Below are 19,992 nucleotides of genomic sequence, written 5' to 3'. Positions count from 1 at the left end.
CGCCAGCAGAGCCCCTTTTATTAAATAAGCACGTGAGCGTCATGACACAGTCACGGCACTCACGTCGACAAAACACTAGACCCCCACACAACATCCCACCTTTATTATAAGCAAACAAAATCAAACAAAAACTCACCGCTAACATTTGGTGCATTCCAGTCCGCACACCACTTAAAAGCTACTAAAAACTCAAACATTTTTGACACTGCAAAACAAACAAGTGTGTTCCAGTCCTCACACCACGGGGCCCTATGACGGGCTCCTCCAACTCAGAAAATCCCGGGATCAAACTGGCCCCCGGCCCCGCTGCAGGACAAGAAGAATACATTATTTTCCTACTCCTCCTCCCCTATATCACACAGTGCTTCTCGGGGACTCTCCGCCACCTAGACCGCCGCCACCTTGGGGGTCTTTCTCCCCTTCACCTCACTCCCCCCTGATGCCCCAACCGTGCCGGCTGGGGCTGGAGCGAGACACACTCGTGCAAAGTGATCTCCTTTCCCGCACCTTCCACAGATCTGTCCCATCGCCGGCCAGTCCTGCGGGTGTGGAAGATCCCACCCACACTAATGACATATGGTAGCATTGGGGTCTCTCTTCGGCCAGTCTCCCCTCCTCATCACTCTTCCTCCTGGCCACCTGCCGACAGCCGCCACCTCCTCAACCTTCACTCGCGGCATGGGGACCTCCATCTTTAGGTGGTGTCTAGAGGAATCTATGACCGAGGCTCGCACCTCTGCCAGTTCCTGGGCCCTGCCAAGCTCCAATATTCGATCGAGGGTAAGCGCTGGGTCCCTCAGAACCTGCTTGCGCAGTTTGGTGGAGCTGCAGACATAGATGATCTGCACCCGGATTTCGTCCTCCTCGAAATTCCCCAGGTCACAGGAGAGTGCAATTCCGCACAGCTTCCCGTGGAATACATCGAGGCTTTCCCCTTCTTCCTGCCTCGCACACACCTCATCCTGAACCGTTCATAGTACCTGTTGACCATGGGCTTGAAGTACTCGTTCAGGACTGCGATGGCTGCATCGTAAGGCTGATCTCTGGGCCTTAATGTCTTGAACAGCCTCTGGACGGCTAGCCCGGCCAAGTACAGGAGTGTCGGGCGCTTTGCTGCGTCTTTGATTTCCATGGCCTCAAAGTACAGCTCCAGGTGCTGTCGGGATCACCCGTTGGCGTAGGCACGTCGGTGGACAACCGGCGTGTCTCGTGTAGGGAAGCACCCTACGGCGCCCGGTGTATCCGGGCGCAGGCTCCACAGTGCGGGGGTTCCAACCCCCGACTCCAGCGGTCGCGGCTCCGAGGGCACTCAGGCTGTGCCGCACACAAGGCCACGACCACGTGGCAGGCCCACAACCTGTACACACACACACAGACACGAGTTGCCACTTCCTGGGGCTTTGCTGCTCTGCCCTCGCAGCGCCAGCAGAGCCCCTTTTATTAAATAAGCACGTGAGCGTCATGACACAGTCACGGCGCTCACGTCGCCAAAACACTAGACCCCCCACACAACAGGGGGTGAGGAAGGAGCTGCATTGACACAGAGAAGGGGGGAAACAGACTGAATTGACAGCGACTGACAGTGAGAGTGTACCAGGCCACACTGACAGAGAGAAGAGAGCTAACCTGACAATGCAAATCTTGCCTTCTACACAGAGTGAGACAGAGACAGAGAGGAAGACAGACAAATAGTGCAGAGAGAGAAATAGAGGGAGACAGAGAGAGATCTCTCCATCGGCATCTGATTTCCTGGGAGCAGCTCGAAATTTCTCTTCTCATAAAATGTGTTTAATGTATCTATATTTCAGGTGGGTTTTGGCCCATTGCATATTTGTTACATATCAAACGTAACATATTGAAACTATTAAAATTAAACGTGTTAGTGAAATGTAAAGTTAAATAAGGCAAGAATCTTTCTTCATGGCACTGAGCCATTCTTTAGAAATCCCTGTCTCTGAGGAAATGCTGCAGCTGTTTCTGACGTGTTCATCTGTTTGCCGCATCTAGCTGCGCCTACGCGTGGGAATCCTCTACCCGGCAAAGGAAGTGAGTTGTGCGTCAATGTATTCATATGGTCTCTGTTTAACATACACCAGATGTATTTCAGAAATGTGTCTATTTGAAAGGTCGACAAATAACTAAGATCAGCTCAGCGTTCAGCTCTACACTGATGTATAGGTTTTCAGAGGTGTCAAAAGCCACTATAACTTGCAATTGTATACACTTAGCACGCTGGAGACTCAACAAGGGCCAAGATGTGCTGGGGGTCAGTAACAGACTCACCTTGCATTTTGGAAGCCGGAAACACGGTCATCCTCACAATGACAGCAGATGGTTTGCAAGCACTTATAAATGAGTTATTCTCAAATGTTAAGGGCCGGCGGATCATGATCAACAACCCAAAATCAAAAACCATGCATTCAATCCTCCAATCTCCAATCTCCAACTTCCAAAAAACAGACATTCAATGTGTACAGCCTTAGAAAAAGTGAGCAACTTCTTATATCTGTATTAAAGCTCTCTTGTCTCAAACAACCTGTCAATCCCATTTTGAAATCTCAGACAAAAAAAGAGAGGCCATCAAATTGATTACCAACGTTTAAAGAGCAATGCCAAACCACATTGCCCAAATATTTCAGATGAAACATGGGATCAATTGTGACCTGGGGGACAGAGGGGGCGGGAGGGGGTGGGTGTGGATATGGAGACCACGGGTCAGCTGAACAAATCTTAAGAGGACACATACAATTTTGGTGAACCCACCATGCCCTTCCATGCCACACCAAGCACTGCCCTAAAGGCAGGCCACAGCTATCAATGGGATAACCTCGAAATCAGAAAATCTGTCATACTAGTGACTGTCTGAAAGATACATATCTCAGAACCGATTGAATTAGACCCTTTAGGAGGGCAGTCAGGCTTTGAAATTACCAGTCGGCTGCAACACAACACATGTAACCTACTGTAGAGAGCTTTAACTCATAATTTTATGTGTGATTTTGTCAGCTTGCTCTAGAAAACTCAATACGTGAACATTTCAAACACAGGTCTTACATATGGAGTAGACAGTATTATGAAATGGTTCTTTATTATAACACATGGGCAAGTTAATGAGGAACGTAGAGACAAAAACTGTCATTAATGATCTTTATCATGCTGCACTTGAGTTACTAAATTTCAGGTGCCTCTTTCCTTGTATACATACACTAGAATGGCACAAACATTATGTAGAAAGAGGGATTTCCCTCTCTCTAACATGGCACCATTCCCATGTGCTGTCACACACACAACGTGTGACATCACTTGTCACACGTTGTGTGTGTCACTTGTCACCTGTACTTAAGGGATATCCAAAATGGCCTCTGTGGCTTATCAGCTTGCAGTGCACCTTGGGCAAGCTATCCCTTGCTAACACAGGGTTACATATTTTTAAGTAAGAGATAAGCAGACACTTTTGTGGAGTCCGTCTTGTTTTCAATTTGATTGAGCAATAGACATAGGCAACCAGCACCAGTTTACTGTCCAAACAGAGGGTTCACTAATGTGACACTAACAAAGTCCCGCATGGGGTAATAAACTGGAAAATGATATTTGTGTTCTTCTAAGATGTGTCCTTGATCATTTTCAGAAACGTTAACAGTCAATGCCAGTATATTGAAGCCATAAGTAGGTTTATCCAAAACGGATTACTTGCTATAAATAACTCCCTAATACTATTAGGAGTAGCGGTAACTCCATCACAAGAAGACTGATCAGGACATATATTGAACCCACTGGAGGACACGCAACTTTTCATAATAATTTTACCATAAAGTCACTATGACAGTGAAGATTTATCAATATGAAATAATACTTCAACTACGGAATGACATTAAGGAGGAATATGCTTAGAAGTAAGAAATGTATATCAAATTCCTTTCAGGTACAAGGGATTTGTCATCCCATGTAAACTTACACATGAGGAGATCCTCGATACTCATTTGGAGGGCAATAAGGTGAGCGTACGCGTGGCAGCATGTAGGCAAGATTGATAAGGATTCTAACCTGAATGCAGATTTCTGAAAGCACACCATGAGCCCTTATTCACTATTATATATATTAGGAATCAGAGAGATATGGTAATCAGTAAAAATGGCAATGGAGCAATGGGTGTGCATGCACTTTGCACTTTAGACACTGAATACCTGATTAGATAAAGAGGCTGTGCCTTTTATATTCAATAATTGCAGTAACCAGTATTGACAGATATATGTTATGCTTCTCTTTCCCTGGCAATCCTCCCTATGCCAACCCTATGCATTCCATTACTTTGTGATTTTGATTATAATATTGTTTTTTTCTTTAATATTGGTGCATTTTCATTTGACTGTATTTCATTTATTTTCTTTGGCCTGACCAATATGGACTGGGATATATGTACAATATTGGTCCATGGATCATATATACTTATACATTTTATCTTTGATGTAAAAATATATATCGTCTTAACTATGTATGTGGCTGACAACATCATGTTATGTTATTTTGCATTTGAGCAGAAAACAAATAGCCCTGTTTTGAAAAAGACCCAAGCACGGTCGAAACACATGTCAACATATGGGCACTAAAGCCAATAAATAAAAAGGGGCACACAAATCCAAAACTTTTATAATTGATATTATACTAGCCAACCAGCTCAACTATCTATTGAGGGACTAGCACCTCACATTGGTACACAACCACAACCATTACATCTATCACACTGCTGCTTGCCCCTCCCTACACTATTAGAACATTGGACAGTAGGCGGTGCTGTAAAAATGACCTTTTATTTTCGATCCTCTTTCCCCCTGAAGTCTGCTTGCCTGCTTTCTGGAAACTTTAGTATCAGTTTATTTGCAGCCACCTCCTAGGTCAGACCCTTTATTTTCACATGGGTCTCCTCATATATAGAAGTGCCACCTCCAACAAATTATATGTTTATTGAGTGTCCCTGAACCATTCCTCCCACGTTGCATAAAGCTAGGAGCACTAGGCATTGTGCCTCCATTGGTGTTATTTTTTGTAGTATAAACAGTGTGTGCGTGGCTGTCTCATGAGGGATCAACGAGCAAACAAAACAGCGCTTGCTCGATTTCTCCCTTCGAACTACTCTCATATGCCTGTACCACAAATTATCGTCTGCATGGTGATGCATTTAGGTCAGTTGTATCCTTGTTATTCTAATGGCAAATACTCTAATATTTGCTTGTGGCTTATGCTTTGGACTAACTAAGTATGTCAAGCTATTTATATGTTGATTTAATACTTTTTTGTTGTTTCTTTTGTCTCTTCCTGATGTGTTATGATGTGATTTGTAATTTAAAGCATTTTATAGAAATTTGTTTTGAAAGGTTAATGTAATTTAGCCAACCAAAATAAATTAAAAAAATAATAATATTTGCTTGTACATCTGCAATGTTATTGACATTATACCCTCCTCCCCATAAATGAAACCAGATGTCCTTGAATATGAAAAAAGAAAGAGAGAAGACAAAAGAGCAAATAAGACAGAGCATGAATCTGTTCATTAAACTTTCATCTTCTTACCCCTGAGATGAATCTCTGTCCTTGTGTAGAAGTGAAAATGCAGGTGCTCCCCTTCTCTCCATTCCCCCTACTCCTGTTGCTGTGTGGGGGAGGTATTGCTCAAGGAGATGGTGTTCCTCCGGATGTCGTGTAGGTGTATCCATGCGTGCCGTCCTGCTACCTTCACTGCCATTGGTGTGACGTATATTATCTCAAAGGGTCGCTCAAAGCTTGGTGCCTTCTTCTTCCTCACAAAGTTGCGGACAAAAACCTTATCACTGGGAAGAAGCTGTTCTTGTGATGAGGTGTGCTGCTGCTGTGATAAGGAACCTTGTAGAGTTGGTGCGAGCTTGTGATGCTGTGGTCCAACCTTGTGAGATATAAACTTGACAGCTTTGTTAAGTTCCCTAATATATCACTGAAATGCCTTGCCCAATACCTGTGCAGATGTGTGTGCATCACGAGAATGTGCATGCAGGTCTGAGAGGAGTGTGCAGCTTCCTGCCTGTCAATAACTCATGTGGAGTGAGGGGATGATCTGGGCCTGGACTATCTCACAGCACAAAAAGGGCAAGAGGTAAACAGTGCAACTGGGAGCATTTCAATGTAGCCCATAGTTTAGCTAGCTTTTGCTTCAAAAGGCCATTACACCTTTCTATGATCCAGTTGGCTTGGGGGTGGTACACTGAAAATAATGTGTGTTTTATACCCAGTAGAGATGCTATTTCTCGGAACATATCCTTGCAGATGTGGGACCCGTTGTCACATCTGATGATGTCACAAATTCCCTATCGGGGAAACACTTCGCTCACCAAGCATCGGACGCGCATTTAGCATCAAGGTTGACACAGGGGCCTGGCGCAATCCACCTTGAAAAAGGACAAACCACAACAATAAAATAATGATAATTACTACTGCTACTTGTTGACCATGTCGACATAGTCAATGTGGAGTTGTCAAAAAGGACCAGATGGGTGGAGAGACGAGTTACTTTGAGTGTCTTTAGTATGTGCCCCATAGGGTACTGTTGACAGATAATGTAGTTTGCTATAAAATCAGTAAATATCTCTTGGAGGTTTGGAATTAGCAAGTCTTCCTGTAAGTCTGCAGCTATACATTACTTGGATGTGGGTGCAGGGAAATGCAGCTGGTCACTGGCAATGGTGAGCAATGCTAAGGGCATTACTAGTTTCCCAGAACTAGTTTATCACCAAATGAGATCAGTAGGGAAAAGGGAACACCCTATTACCACTTGTAACTCGATGAGCTGAGCTACGGAAAGGGCAGTATAAGCTGTTGTTGTGTCCACCTGCCCTGCTGTAGGGACAATTCAAGGAATGGGTATTCTGTGTCCTCTGGAGTGTGCAGGTATGTTGCTTCGTTGGTGGCAGAGTCTGTCACACTATTGCACCGGGAAATGGGGTCTGTGTTGTTTGTGTGAGCTTTGTATTTCCCCACTGCTACTGTTGTGGGGAAGGATAATACCTCTATAAGCCTAGACAGAAGCACTGTATGTTGTACCATTGTGCTGTCTGTTTTTTAACCCCCTGCGGTGCCATTTTCAGAGGCCTGAATTTACTGTGGATGTGACGTAAACTGAGTAAGAGTGAATGGTGTTGAGAAATCCCCAGGATGATTCTAATGCTCTAATTAGGGCCACAAGTTCTGCTGCTTGCACAGAATAATTTAAGGTAAGGTCACGCCAACACCAGGTACTGCCCTTGCTCCATACCCACTACCACTGCTCCTGTTCTCCTGACACTGGTATTCTGGTCAATTATTGAGGACCCATCAATGAAAAGCACCTTCCCTTCCCCTAATGGATCTTCCTTAACGTGCCCTAGTTCATCAGGGCAGTCCGCTTAAGTAGCATAGTCATGCACCAGATTGTTTTATCGTACTGGCTCTGCAATAAATGTTGCTTGGTTGACGATGTGGCATCTTACAATGTGAATGGAGGGATTTGATAGGATGACCTCATATCCCAAAGCCCACTGGATGATAGGTGTGCTCCTTGATTTCTCTAGTATTGCAAAAATGGAATGCTCTAAGTATAAAGTTACTGGGCAACCCATTGTAAGAGTGTATGATTTCTGTATTGAAAATGCTGCTGCTGCCAAAGCCTCTTTGCAATGAAAGTGTGCCTGCATAACTGGGTCCAGGAGACCACTGTAATAGGCCAAAGGCTTGTGCCCCAGTGACGTTTTCTGCATGAGGACAGCCATCATCACTTGGGAGAAGAGAAAAAATAGCTTTTTATAATATGGTGTCGCTAAAACAGGGGCACAATTGGTCGCCTTTTTAAGCTCCTGAAATGACTTGAGCATCTGGTCCGTCCAGACCAGAGGCTCCTTCGCTCTCTGTTATTCTTTTATCCCTTGTAGTAGGGGTTTGGTATATGTTGAATAGTTGATCCATACTCGACAATGGTTACATAACTCAAGAAACTGTTGCATCTGTTTAATCGTGGCTGGCTGTGGCGTGTTCTGCACTGTGGTAATCCTTTCCTGAGTGATCTTTCTCCCTGGTGATCATATTATCTGTCCTAGATACACAACCTCATGCACACAGTAGTGCAGTTTATTCCTGTCCACCTTATAACCCTTTTCTGCCAATAAGGTCAGAACTTTAATGAATCCTCTCTGCATTGTTTTCTGTTGTACTGCAAACCAAGAGGTCATCCACATACTGAATCACTAAGCTTTGTGTGTGCAGGTTTCGCAATACCCCTGAGGCAAATGAGTGTGCTGGTACCTGCAGCCCAGATTGGTGAATGCTGTGAGGTACTGACAGTAAGGGTGTAATAGGCTCGAGAAGAATGCCTTTTTCTGATTGATTACCGTAAAGCATGTGTCGTCTGTGCGTATATTACGTAAGACGGTGGCAGGGTTGGAAACAACTGGTAATTCTGCCTCCACAGTGCTATCGAAGGTGTGTAAGTCCTGGACCATCCCCCAAGAGCACCCTTTTGCTTTTCTCACAGGATAATAGCCGTATTGCATGGGGATACTGATGGATGTATTTTACCCTGCTGCCATAGTGCCTCTAGCATAATGCTAGAAATGCATTCCTCTGCTTCCTTTGACATGGGCTACTTTTTCACTCGGGGCAAAACTGTGCCTGGTTTCTACTTAATGCAAACCACCCCTATGCTTTTGAGCAGGCTTACATCAAGAGGGACATTGATCCACAACTCTCTGGCCACCCTTTCCAAATCTTTTTAAAAGTGTGGTGATGTTGCTTTGATGAGGAGCATGGTCTGCGGCACTACTCTGTGTTCTGTTACTATCTGTTCGGTTATGGAAATTTCAAATATCATTTCCCCCTCATCCTCAGTGTCTTCAAACAGCCATTTGTCAGACACGACCCTCAATTGCTATATTAGGTCAATGCACAAAACCATGTGCCATTAAAAGGTCTTCCTCATCCAGACCGGACAGAATGACCATATAATTGGGGTGAAACATGCTTGAAATCATCTGTTATAGTGCCCAGAGATATTAATAGGAATGTCCTGGCTGTAGAAATAGTATATAATGAGGGTGGCGTGAACAGAGAATTATTGGAATTATTAATTGTGAATGTCTATGCACCACCTGGTCTTGCTTATCTGGAGGCTATTTCTGACTATATTGACACTATCTTGACGAAATGGCTTGCAAAGCACAATCATGCAGTCGGATTGCTGGGTGGTGATCTGAATGCTTATTGTAAAGATCCTGTGCCCATTTCTGCTTTTAAAAATGTGAGTAGCAGAAGCTTTGCGACAAAGCAAATTTAATCATCAAGGAAGATTGTGGGTCTCTTATCTGAAAGTCTGGGACCTGTCTCTTCTAAATGGAAGAGCTAAGGGTGACGTCCCAGGAGGTTATACATGGAGCAATGGCAGACGCGTGGCTACTATAGACTATTATTTTGGAAAAACTGCTCTTATGGAAAATGTAATTGATTTTACAATTTTACCATCAGACCAAAGTGATCATGATATAATATCCCTTAAAATGGAGAGATCTATATGTAGGCCTTTGTCAATAAAGGATTGGTGTATGTTGACCACACATGCGGTTTCTCGCCTGATATGGTCAGATAGTAACTTAAGAAAAGTTGCTTCTGTTAGTTCCCATGTTGCTTCCTTTGGCACCACTGAGCTGCACTTCTTAACTGTAAATGAAATAGGGGATTGGATAAGTCTGATAGCTAGTGCTGCAGCTACGTGCAAGCGTAATAATATAGTTGGCACTAGACATGGGACGAATAGGGCATTTGATGTATTGATCATAGATGGGAAACGCCATATGAGAAGAGCTGTCAGGATCGTTCAGAATTCTGGGGAAGATGTATTAGAAAGAGCTCAATGGATAAGAACTATTAAACGTGATTATAATAAATGGCAAAGGCAGTGGTAGCTGGCACTTAAAAATGCTCAATGGCAACGTATGCTTGCAGCGTTAAGAGGAGGCAATGCATGCTCTATTTGGTCATTGTTGTCGGCTGTCAAGGGAGAGAAAGTAGCCAAAATGATAAATTCTATCAAAGAGGTAGTTTGGTTAAATCACCTAAATAAAAACATGGTAAAGGATGAGGTTCAAGTGCCTAGTGATAGACACTTGGTTAAGGACTGGCCTTGTTGGATAGATCAAGCAGATGTAGTTGTAGCAATATCAAAATTAAAAAATGCAAGAGCTCCTAGCCCCAATGGTCTATCAAACTCTGCGCTTATTTGTGACCCCGAAGGCTCGGCAATTATCTTGGAGATATTGTTTAATAATGTCTGCAGCAAGGGTGTAACACCTTGCTCCTGGTGGCAGTCCATTTTAATTCCAGGCTATAAAAAGGGGGACATCCATTGTTTTTATTAGACGTTCCTGGAAAACGTTTTGCCTCCTTTGTTCTTAAACCATTACAAAAATGGGTCAATGAAGGTGGTGCTGTGTATGCCTTCCAAACGGGCTTTACCCAGGATCTTCAACAATCAGTAACATCCGATTGCTGGACAGATTGATGCACAGGGATGTTGGTAAGGGGAAAACGTCATTAAATGTGACATTCATCGACTTTCGAGCGGCTTTTGGATCTCTCCTGTTATCTATTTTATGGTATAAATTGGAGAAGATGGGGTGCCCCTTATGGCTGTTGCATAGTATTAAACATTTGCACACTAACACAAAGGTACGTGTGCGATTGAATGATGAAGGTTTAATTTCTGCCCAGGTGGCATTGAGTAGGGGAGTTATGCAAGTTTGTGTAATGGCTCCCCTATTGTTTAACCTGTATTTGGCGTACTTACCATCTAAATTGGCTTTAGACTCAGGCTGTCCACCTAGGATAGGGAGCACCAAGGTGGTTAGCATATTACATGCTGACGACCTGGTTCTCCTGGACCGGACCTATTTTGGAATGAGGAATATGTTAAAGGTACTTGTTTGAATATGCAAGTGTTAATGGCTTGACGATACATTTAGATAAGTCCAAGACCATGCTGATAACTAGACAGAAAGACCATTGTGTTGTAATGGCAACTCCCTGGGGTGTTTTTGAATACGTAAACACATATACATACTTGGGAATCGAGCTTAGTGCTGTTATGGATTATGCTAAACTCAAAGAGGCGAGAAGTAGAAAGGCCAGACAACTCACTTATATGCTAAATAATTGTGCTCATCAAAGTGTAGAGTTAACAATAGAAGGTGTTTTGATTTTTTATAAACAATGTTTTTGTGCTGCTATTTTATATGGGTTGGAGGCAATTGTATTTAAGGTTGGAACTTGGCCTAGTCTCTTTGAACAATCAACTACTTAAGAAAATTGACTAATTATACATTAAAATTTGCATAGACCCATGTCCCATGCTCGCAAAACTTGGTGCAAATTTTAAATCTGAGCCCATGTCTAGGGGAAGGAATGTTATGGAACTAAGCAGGGATTTAATGCAATTATTGGACTGGCCATTTCTAATGGAGGTGACATTGGAATATGAAATGGTGAGAAGTGCTTTTAACAAAAAAGTTGAATCTTGGGATTGGATAAAGAACAATGCACGTCTTGCCTCATTACGGAACTATGTGTATGTGGCCAATGTCTCTCGCACATTCTTAAAGCCCCAAATGTGTTTGTTGAAAAGCCCTAGCCCTGGAGAGAGAGACCCGAATCTTTGATTGCGTATTAACCAATTTCCTCTCTTAGCTGTAATGGGCCCTCAATTCAATCTTCCTCTGGTACATAGTTGTAGAATGTGTTGATGACCAAGTATACTTGAAACAGCAAAGCATGTGTTCACAGAGTGTGTGTCGTTACGTTAACTTTATATGTGTATCTTGTGACCTTTTTTATGTAGTTACGATTCGATTAAGACCAAGAACCTTTGGTGTTATTGTCTAAATTCTGATTTTGAATCCCTGCACACAGCACTTTATTGTTTATGGTGTACAATTAAAAGATACCTGAAGCCTAGTGAACCAATTCAGAGCAGAGGTGATTCTTAGAATTAGAAGGCTCTCTTTTTGTATCGTGTTGTATTTCTAGGCAATCTCATATGTATGACTATTGATATATTTCTTTAAGGAAAATTGTATATGTAGGAATAGTATTGTATTATTTATTGATTGTTTTGTAAAGGTTTTAATTTGAACTATATACAAATAATTAAAAACTAAAAAAATAATTACCATATCTGCTCTAGTGATTACTGCTTGCAAATATATTTCAAAAATAGTGCCTCTTCCCATTCCTGCTGGACAGTTCTGCGAAAGAGAAACTCTGCAGGTATACGTAAAATCCTGTCCTTAATACCTGGTACCCATCCTAGCATTACAGTCACCTCAAAGACTAGCAAATCTAGGTGGAGTGGTGCACCTTGCGGTACACTGTGGGAACTGAAGGAAACCGAAACAACTGCCCCAGAAAATCCTTCTGTGTCCATTATTTTGTCAGACATGGGAAATGGGCCCTCTGTGATGTAGGATTTGGTTGCTCTTGTGTCGAACAAAAAAGACAATGTTCAACCCACTATCTTCACTGCCACCCGGGGCTCCCCATCCAGGCTGGTTGTTACAGGCATTAATGGGCACACTAACGCTCTCTGTGGGCTGTCCTATTGGGGAAATGTGCTTGATCCTTGCAGCGGGAAAAAGCTGCCAGCTAACAAGCTCTCCCCTGTATAATTGTCCCATGGCTGTGCAGGTGTCTAGGCGTAATTTACAAAAGGGGGTTGTACTTGCTGTTGCTTGAGGCCTGGGGTGTATGCAACAGTACCTGGGGCCTGTGTGGGGAGCTGCTGCTGTGCATTGTATTGGGGTTGTGGGCTGTAGTAGTACTGCTGATGGAAAGCAGGGCGATAGGCGGGGAAGTTGTAATTATAGGCCATTGCTGGTCTACTTCTACATTCACGTGCAAAATCCCCCATTTTCTCACAGGACCAACACTTCTGGCCCATCCGAGACCTTGTACCCCCACACCTGACTACAAATCTGCCCTCTCTGAGCTTCTGTAAACTACCTGTCCTCTCTGAAAACGTCCCATCTCTATTCTCATGTCTCTGGGTCCCTCTGCCCATCCTTGTGGAGTTACCAATGATGGCAGCGCTAAACCAAGTGATTGAGGGCGATTAGGATATACAATTAGGCAGAAAAGATCCCTCCTGTTCACAAGAATAGTAATGTAGTGTTAGATAGCTGCAGGTTCGGGCACCTTTAGACTAAGCCCCTGCACTAAGCCCCTGCCTAATGAATTAACCAAACAAAATAAAGATGGTGTGCCATCATCTAATGCGCTCCTCTAAAAATGGCTTTTAATTGTCAAAATCAATACATAAGTTGCCATAAGTTGCCGACACGTGTTTCAACCAACATGGTCCTTGTCAAGGCAAAGCTCAGTTTAAACACTTCTTTAAACAGATAAATAACCATTGCATCCACAGCATCAAACATGAGCATAAAATCTGAAAACAAAAAAGGTGTCATTAACATCAAGAGAATACACAAAACGTATAGAGGAGACAAAAAGTAGGCGAAACAAAACAAACACGTTAGATATGCACCATCAGTTAATACGTGCATCAAAAATTCAATAATGTTCTTACAAACTGCATAAGTATATATTGAGATGTTGTACATGACCGGATAGAATGGTGATTATGTACTTAAGATAATGTGTGCAGATCTGAGATGATGATCAGTAATTGAAAGCCAAATGACACTGAAGAACGACCCCCTGTAGCAACAAACTTGAAACAGTGAGCTCCTCTCCCATGGGACCTGTCTTCTTGTCTTGGCAGCCTCTTGTTCCCATGCCTTGTAGCCCTTCAAACAGTAACATACTTTTGTAACTATCTTAGTCAAACAGTAACATACTTTTGTAACTATCTTAGTGTAACATATCGCTGTCTCTGGCACACAGTCTTCTGGCCAAGAACTCCTATCTCTTGGGAAGCAGGTACCGTCATGAGAAGCACAGCTTAGGCACCTGCCCTTGAGGAATTCATTCTCATATGTGTGTGTGTTTGGACACCACCCTAATGTGTACCCAGCAATCTTAGACTTGATAGGGGGCAGTAGACCTACAGCCATGACTAACGTTTTGGCATCATTTCTACATGAGGTCTTTGCTCACACTGGAAGAACTGGCCTTCAGTGATTCTCGTGTATGTCTGCTTTGTGCCAAGGACCAAATCTATTACTTTGTGTGAGGCTCAATGTCCTGGGAACAGCTTTGTGAAACAAACAGACGGGGTTAATTCTTAAGACAATAGCTAGCGCATTTCCTGCCCCTCCACCACGGCTCTAGCATCATTGCTTACTCCGAAAAGGAGCAAAACTGGGGATTGATTTTAGTAATCGATAGAACATTCAGAAATGGACTAAGTGTTATGAACTGCAAAACCTATAACTTTAATGTCAGTAACTACTGAAACAGCAGACAGCAGGCCCTGTCACCTTAGTGTTAAACATTAGGCTTAATGTGACCGCATGGTATTCTTTACGGCGTTTAGGAATTATAATGAAAATGCCTACAGGGCCTGGTACAACAAAATGGGATACCTTTGGTCAGCTTGTCAGAGTTTAAATTCACAGAGCATGTACTTCCTGTTACGTTTGGTGTGTTGATAGTGCAGCCCTATTGCTACATGTACTTGTGTGTATGCATCTAACTTCTTTACATATTATAATGAAACTATTCTAATGCAGCTTACAAGTTACAAGCTGTTAACTTTGTGTACCTGAAACACACACTTAAGAACTGTGAGAATAGGCGGTCTCCTGTCCCCCATGCCCTGCTAATCACTCCCCTCTGACATGCAAGCACTAACATCCCATCACGATGTCAATTGCCTAACAATGTATGCGTGCCAATGCAGGTGCTTGCAATGAAACGCTTCACATTAGTAATTGCCATGGCTTTGTTGACAGTGCAGCCCCAAGCACTGTTTATTGTCTGTCTCCTCTCCTGTTCACTCCTGCCACGGATTTGTCAACATAACCCAAAATGTCAGGGCGTGGTGGATAAAGGGGTCTGCTCAATGGCTGTGGCAGCACTGATGCAAGGAGAAGGGAAAATTCGGCCCCCGGGCTGCCAGTGTGGCACTCAGCTCGACCAGCTACTGTCCTGTAAAGTACCCTCAGTTTCCACGTACACTTTAGGGAGACATTATTCAGGATGTACAACATGTGACTGGTGTGTATTGTGTCAAATCCCGTCTCCCAGGCGTCCTTTGTGGCTGTGGCAGTGCGCAGTGTATTCCCTCAGTTAGAGTAATGCACGCATGGAGTGGAGGATGCAGAGTTCATTCAGTGCTGTGCACAGACGTCTGATCTGGTGTAAACTCTCTTGCCAGGGGTAGGACCATAGAGAAATGGCCTCTGTTATGCTTTCTTATTCCCCAATAGGATTGTATTTTCATGAAGTCTGCAGTTAAGATCATTGAAGCGAAGTGTATAAGCCCCTGCTACAATTGTTGCACGTGCCTATGTTGCTGCTTACATCTGTTCACGCAGAGCTTTCACATGTCACTATGCCATGAATGAGAAATTCCCCCGTCCTGTTTTTCCTTGGAATTCTGGAACTTGTAGTCCTAAATTAAAAATGGGAAAGACAGTGCTATTCCCATAAATGTAAGAAACGAGAGGAATGGATGACTGTCTCACACACAGCATGGGGACACTTGAGAGCTCTGTTTATGAGGTTCTTTACATGGGCAATACTGGGTGTTTCCATTGAAAGTGAAAAATGTGTAGTGCATTTGCAGCGTTGGAGGTTTATACAATTGGTAAATTAAAAATTAGTATTTGTCAAGTGCGTGTCTCGTGGCGTTGGTACTTTGCTTGTTCAGAGTGTTTTCTCTGGTTCAAATGTGCCGAGACCAGCACTGGGTGCAGTGTGACAACCCTCTGGAATCAGCACTGCCTAATTTATTTGAATTTCCAATCAAATCCTGGCAGTAGTATTTTGCCATCAGTAAAACATGCATAGCAATTCATTAGGATGAGCAGGTTTGAAGCAGGCAAACACGTATCTGCTCATTGTTTCATCTCCCAGAATGAGCTGTTTTACAATGCCATGGTTCCTCAGAGGGACTTACACGCAGAGTGAATCAGATGATGAGAACATGACTCCACCAATGAAGAACTCTTCAAAGAGCGAAAGGCTCGTGGAGTGAAATTAACAGAAATTAGTCAGTGAGCCTGGATGGCCCTGTAGCCAAATCAATTTTTGGACCCTGTCAGGGTGAGCCCCAGCCCACTTAAAGGCTAGATTTGTGGCATCGTTTCCTGGCTCTTTTCAATTGAAAGCAGTGCGCGTAGGAGACCCTGAAAGCAGACATTCACAGAAGGAAGCACTCTTAATTAGGCCCCCGCAGAAGCCCTGGTAAGAAGCTACAAGATTACAAGTGTATAGCCTCACCATACACCCAGCCTGATCCGCTGTTCATGCGCTCCGTTCCCAAAAGCAACTCCCATATAATGGGCATAATGCTCAATGAGTTGACAGAGTTCTCCTGAACTAACAGAGACTTGCTCTTTTCCTGGAGGTGTTTTCTCCAGTGACTAATGCACAAAATAGCTGTGGGTTCTTTCCCAGAGTGAGTATTGGGCTTGCAGTTGGCGGATGGTCTGAATGGGTTGAAACATTGGATCCAATTGAGAGTGGATTCCTGAGAGACCATCCAGTGCAACATGCAAGTATTGGAGCGGATTCTGGATCCTCCACGGACTAGATAAGAAGACGCGGGGGGATCCTGATACCGGTCTGTTTAGTACAAGTGCTCCTGCGAGTAGGTGGTCAGGATTGTCCTCCAATGTAGGCAGTTCCTTGTATTCTTCTCATGAGCTGGCAGGTTCCGGTCAGAAGCCCCACAAGCGAATCTCAACATTAAAATGCGGGAAAGAGCCTCTTGATTCTGCCTCAATTGACAAAGATCTATCCTAATCCTGGTACCTCTATATAATGATGGAGCTCCTCCTTCAGGTCTTACTTACTTGCCATAGGCTCTGTTGGATTAGAGTAGTGGGTCAATGGGCGCACGTGGAGAAGCAGCAGAAGCGCATACTAGCTGAAGACGCACCAAAACCCTTGAGCAATAACACTGCCATAAAATGCATTAGCCATAAACAAAATGTAATGGGCACTGGGAGGAAACGGGGTGCTCATTTCAGGTGGTAAAATGATGCCAGCAAATAGGGAACACAGTTCCATAGACTTAATTATCAGACCGTCCACTTGGCACGCCTCCATGACCGAGAGCAATCAGCATGAACTCTGATATATCTGGAATGCAGCAATACCTTGCACAAGAAATAACAAGGAGCAGCAAACGCACCGGAGGTGACGCAACGCCACTGCCACAGTCACACTACACGCAGAAAATTGCTGCTGGAGAGTACTCGTGCATTGAACTGTAAAGACAATACCAGAAGAAACATAAAAACAACCGGACAAGGGGTCCCAACTATGTGTAGATTCAGATGGTTAGTGTTGTGGCCTGCAGCGTGTTTAGCCCAGGAGACTACACAAAGGGGTTCATTCTGAACTGCGTCACAGCTGAAACGAGCGGAGGTGTTTCAATCGGCCCGGCAGGCCCTTGATTTCTGGTCTCAAGCTGAAAGCCACAAACAAGGAAAAGAAGAGAGATCAAGGTGTTTTAAAAAAGAGAAAAGTATTTATTGCACAGTCCCACAATAGAAGAAGGCAAATACAGAGTCACAAAGTGCATACACAAGTGAACTAAGAGATTAACCAAGGAAATAGTCCAACATCACTAAATGCGCGAGGGCTACTATAATACATTAACTTTATCCACGTCAAGCTGCAGGGGAGGAAACGTCTATTACCCTTGGTGTCTGTGAAATAGCATGAGATACTGGGGCCTTGGAGGGCAAAACCCATCAGGGTGTTTTTTATCAGGTTGCCCCTTGCTGGAGAGTTCGCCTTCAATCCTCAGGGGCACTAGGCTTTCTTTCTAGTTTCTTTCCTAGTAGACCACCGCCCCCTTCATGGCCTCGCCTATGCTGCTGACAGAGAGATTCCTCTGAACGTCTGGTTCCCTTTAAATGAGCTTCTCGTGTACCCTAACAACCGAAAAGAGAGGTCTCTATGCCTCCCCTTTGGGATCCGCAGAAGGAGAGCTTCCAGGGAACCCTTTCCTTTTCTTCTGAGGAAAAGATTGTCATGTGCTCAAGGAGCCCTGTCCTTGTATGTTGGTTGATAGTTTCCTATGTCCCTAGGGACCCCTGCACTGGTCTATTGGGAGGTTGCCATGTGTAGAGTTGTGCTATTCTCAATATCACCTGGACCGAAGAGACAACACAAGCAACCTGCCTGGTGGAGGGATTAAAGGATGAATCTGGTGGGCGCTAGTGTGCCACAGTCAAGATGGCCTCTTACACCTAGAACTCCACTTGCAGCACCAAATAGCCTAAAATGTTTCCTGAAAGAAAAGGACCCGCTCACCTAAATGCCGGTAGGCGTAAGCAAGTGGCTGTGCTCCTGCAGAGCTATGTGGCAACCTTGGGTGGTCGACCTTCCAAGAGATATTGCCATTTGAATATATCTATTTGAAAGGAGCCCTGTCCTTGTATGTTGGTTGATAGTTTCCTATGTCCCTAGGGACCCCTGCACTGGTCTATTGGGAGGTTGCCATGTGTAGAGTTGTGCTATTCTCAATATCACCTGGACTGAAGAGACAGCACAAGCAACCTGCCTGGTGGAGGGATTAAAGGATGAATCTGGTGGGCGCTAGTGTGCCACAGTCAAGATGGCCTCTTACACCTAGAACTCCACTTGCAGCACCAAATAGCCTAAAATGTTTCCTGAAAGAAAAGGACCCGCTCACCTAAATGCCGGTAGGCGTAAGCAAGTGGCTGTGCTCCTGCAGAGCTATGTGGCAACCTTGGGTGGTCGACCTTCCAAGAGATATTGCCATTTGAATATATCTATTTGAATTCATACTCCCTCCCACCGCTTGAGTACACTGTACCTACTAAAGGATGGCGCGTTTGAGGTCTTGGCGCTCTAAGTAACTGAGGCAGGCCGGTGTGGCTGAGCCTGCTATACTTTGACAGTTCTCTACAGGCACAGTCCGCTTCCCACGTAGAGGTCCTGTTCCACTGCCAGACTGAGTTTTGGAATCTGGCAGTTTTCTGCTTTCCGCACCCAAAGCGCACAAATCTCGGTGAACGGGGAGGTTCCATACAGGCTGAGGAATGGCGCGGATCCCATCAGGGATGGCCTATCTGAAGAGGCCCTGGAAATGTATTTCCAAGTGGCACCATATTATACCCTGGAGAGAAAGTAGCGAGAAAGCCAACCCCTCCCAGAAGTGCTGAAGGGATTTTACCCCAAGAAAAGTGGAATAATGGTTCCAAATACTGAATTGTATACACATGTTTCCCTATATAGTGATAAACAAGTAGTTAAAGGTATCAAAAAACGGGCATAAACATTTCCTAGAAGTGAGGAATGAAATATGTGGGGAATGAGGAGTGATGGAAAGAAGTAGGAGGGAAGAGGAAGACTGGGGGAGAGCGGAAGAGAAGCAGGAAACCAGAGTACTCAGAGGAAAGAGGCCCTGGAGCAGAGGCCCACCAGGACATCGCCAGAGCTCCCTGTAGGCCAGTCCACCACTGGCACCCATCTCTGAGGGGGTTGGCAGACCAACTCAGGCACTCTGTGAAGACATGAGAAGCAGCTGATCTACAATTTGCAGGACTTGCACCCAGTGTCCAGTGAGTGGCCTGGGGTGGCACGTACTACCCCTAGAATCTGATTGGCCAACCCAGGTGTCACTCCATTATCATAAAAGTATGATCATTATGTGTGTGTGCGCTTGTATTTCATGCCACCCCTGCATGTGTCAGTGCCCCACTTGGGCCACCCCAGTCAAAAGAGTCTGGACACGCCACTGCTTGCACCTACCCCTTCCCTTCCTTACTCCGAGTAGACCCTTGCACAGTC

Source organism: Ambystoma mexicanum, chromosome 8 (genome assembly GCF_040938575.1).
Source record: "Ambystoma mexicanum isolate Mex_15411 chromosome 8, UKY_AmexF1_1, whole genome shotgun sequence".
In the NCBI taxonomy this organism is placed as follows: domain Eukaryota; kingdom Metazoa; phylum Chordata; class Amphibia; order Caudata; family Ambystomatidae; genus Ambystoma; species Ambystoma mexicanum.
This window is presented reverse-complemented; position numbering follows the sequence as displayed.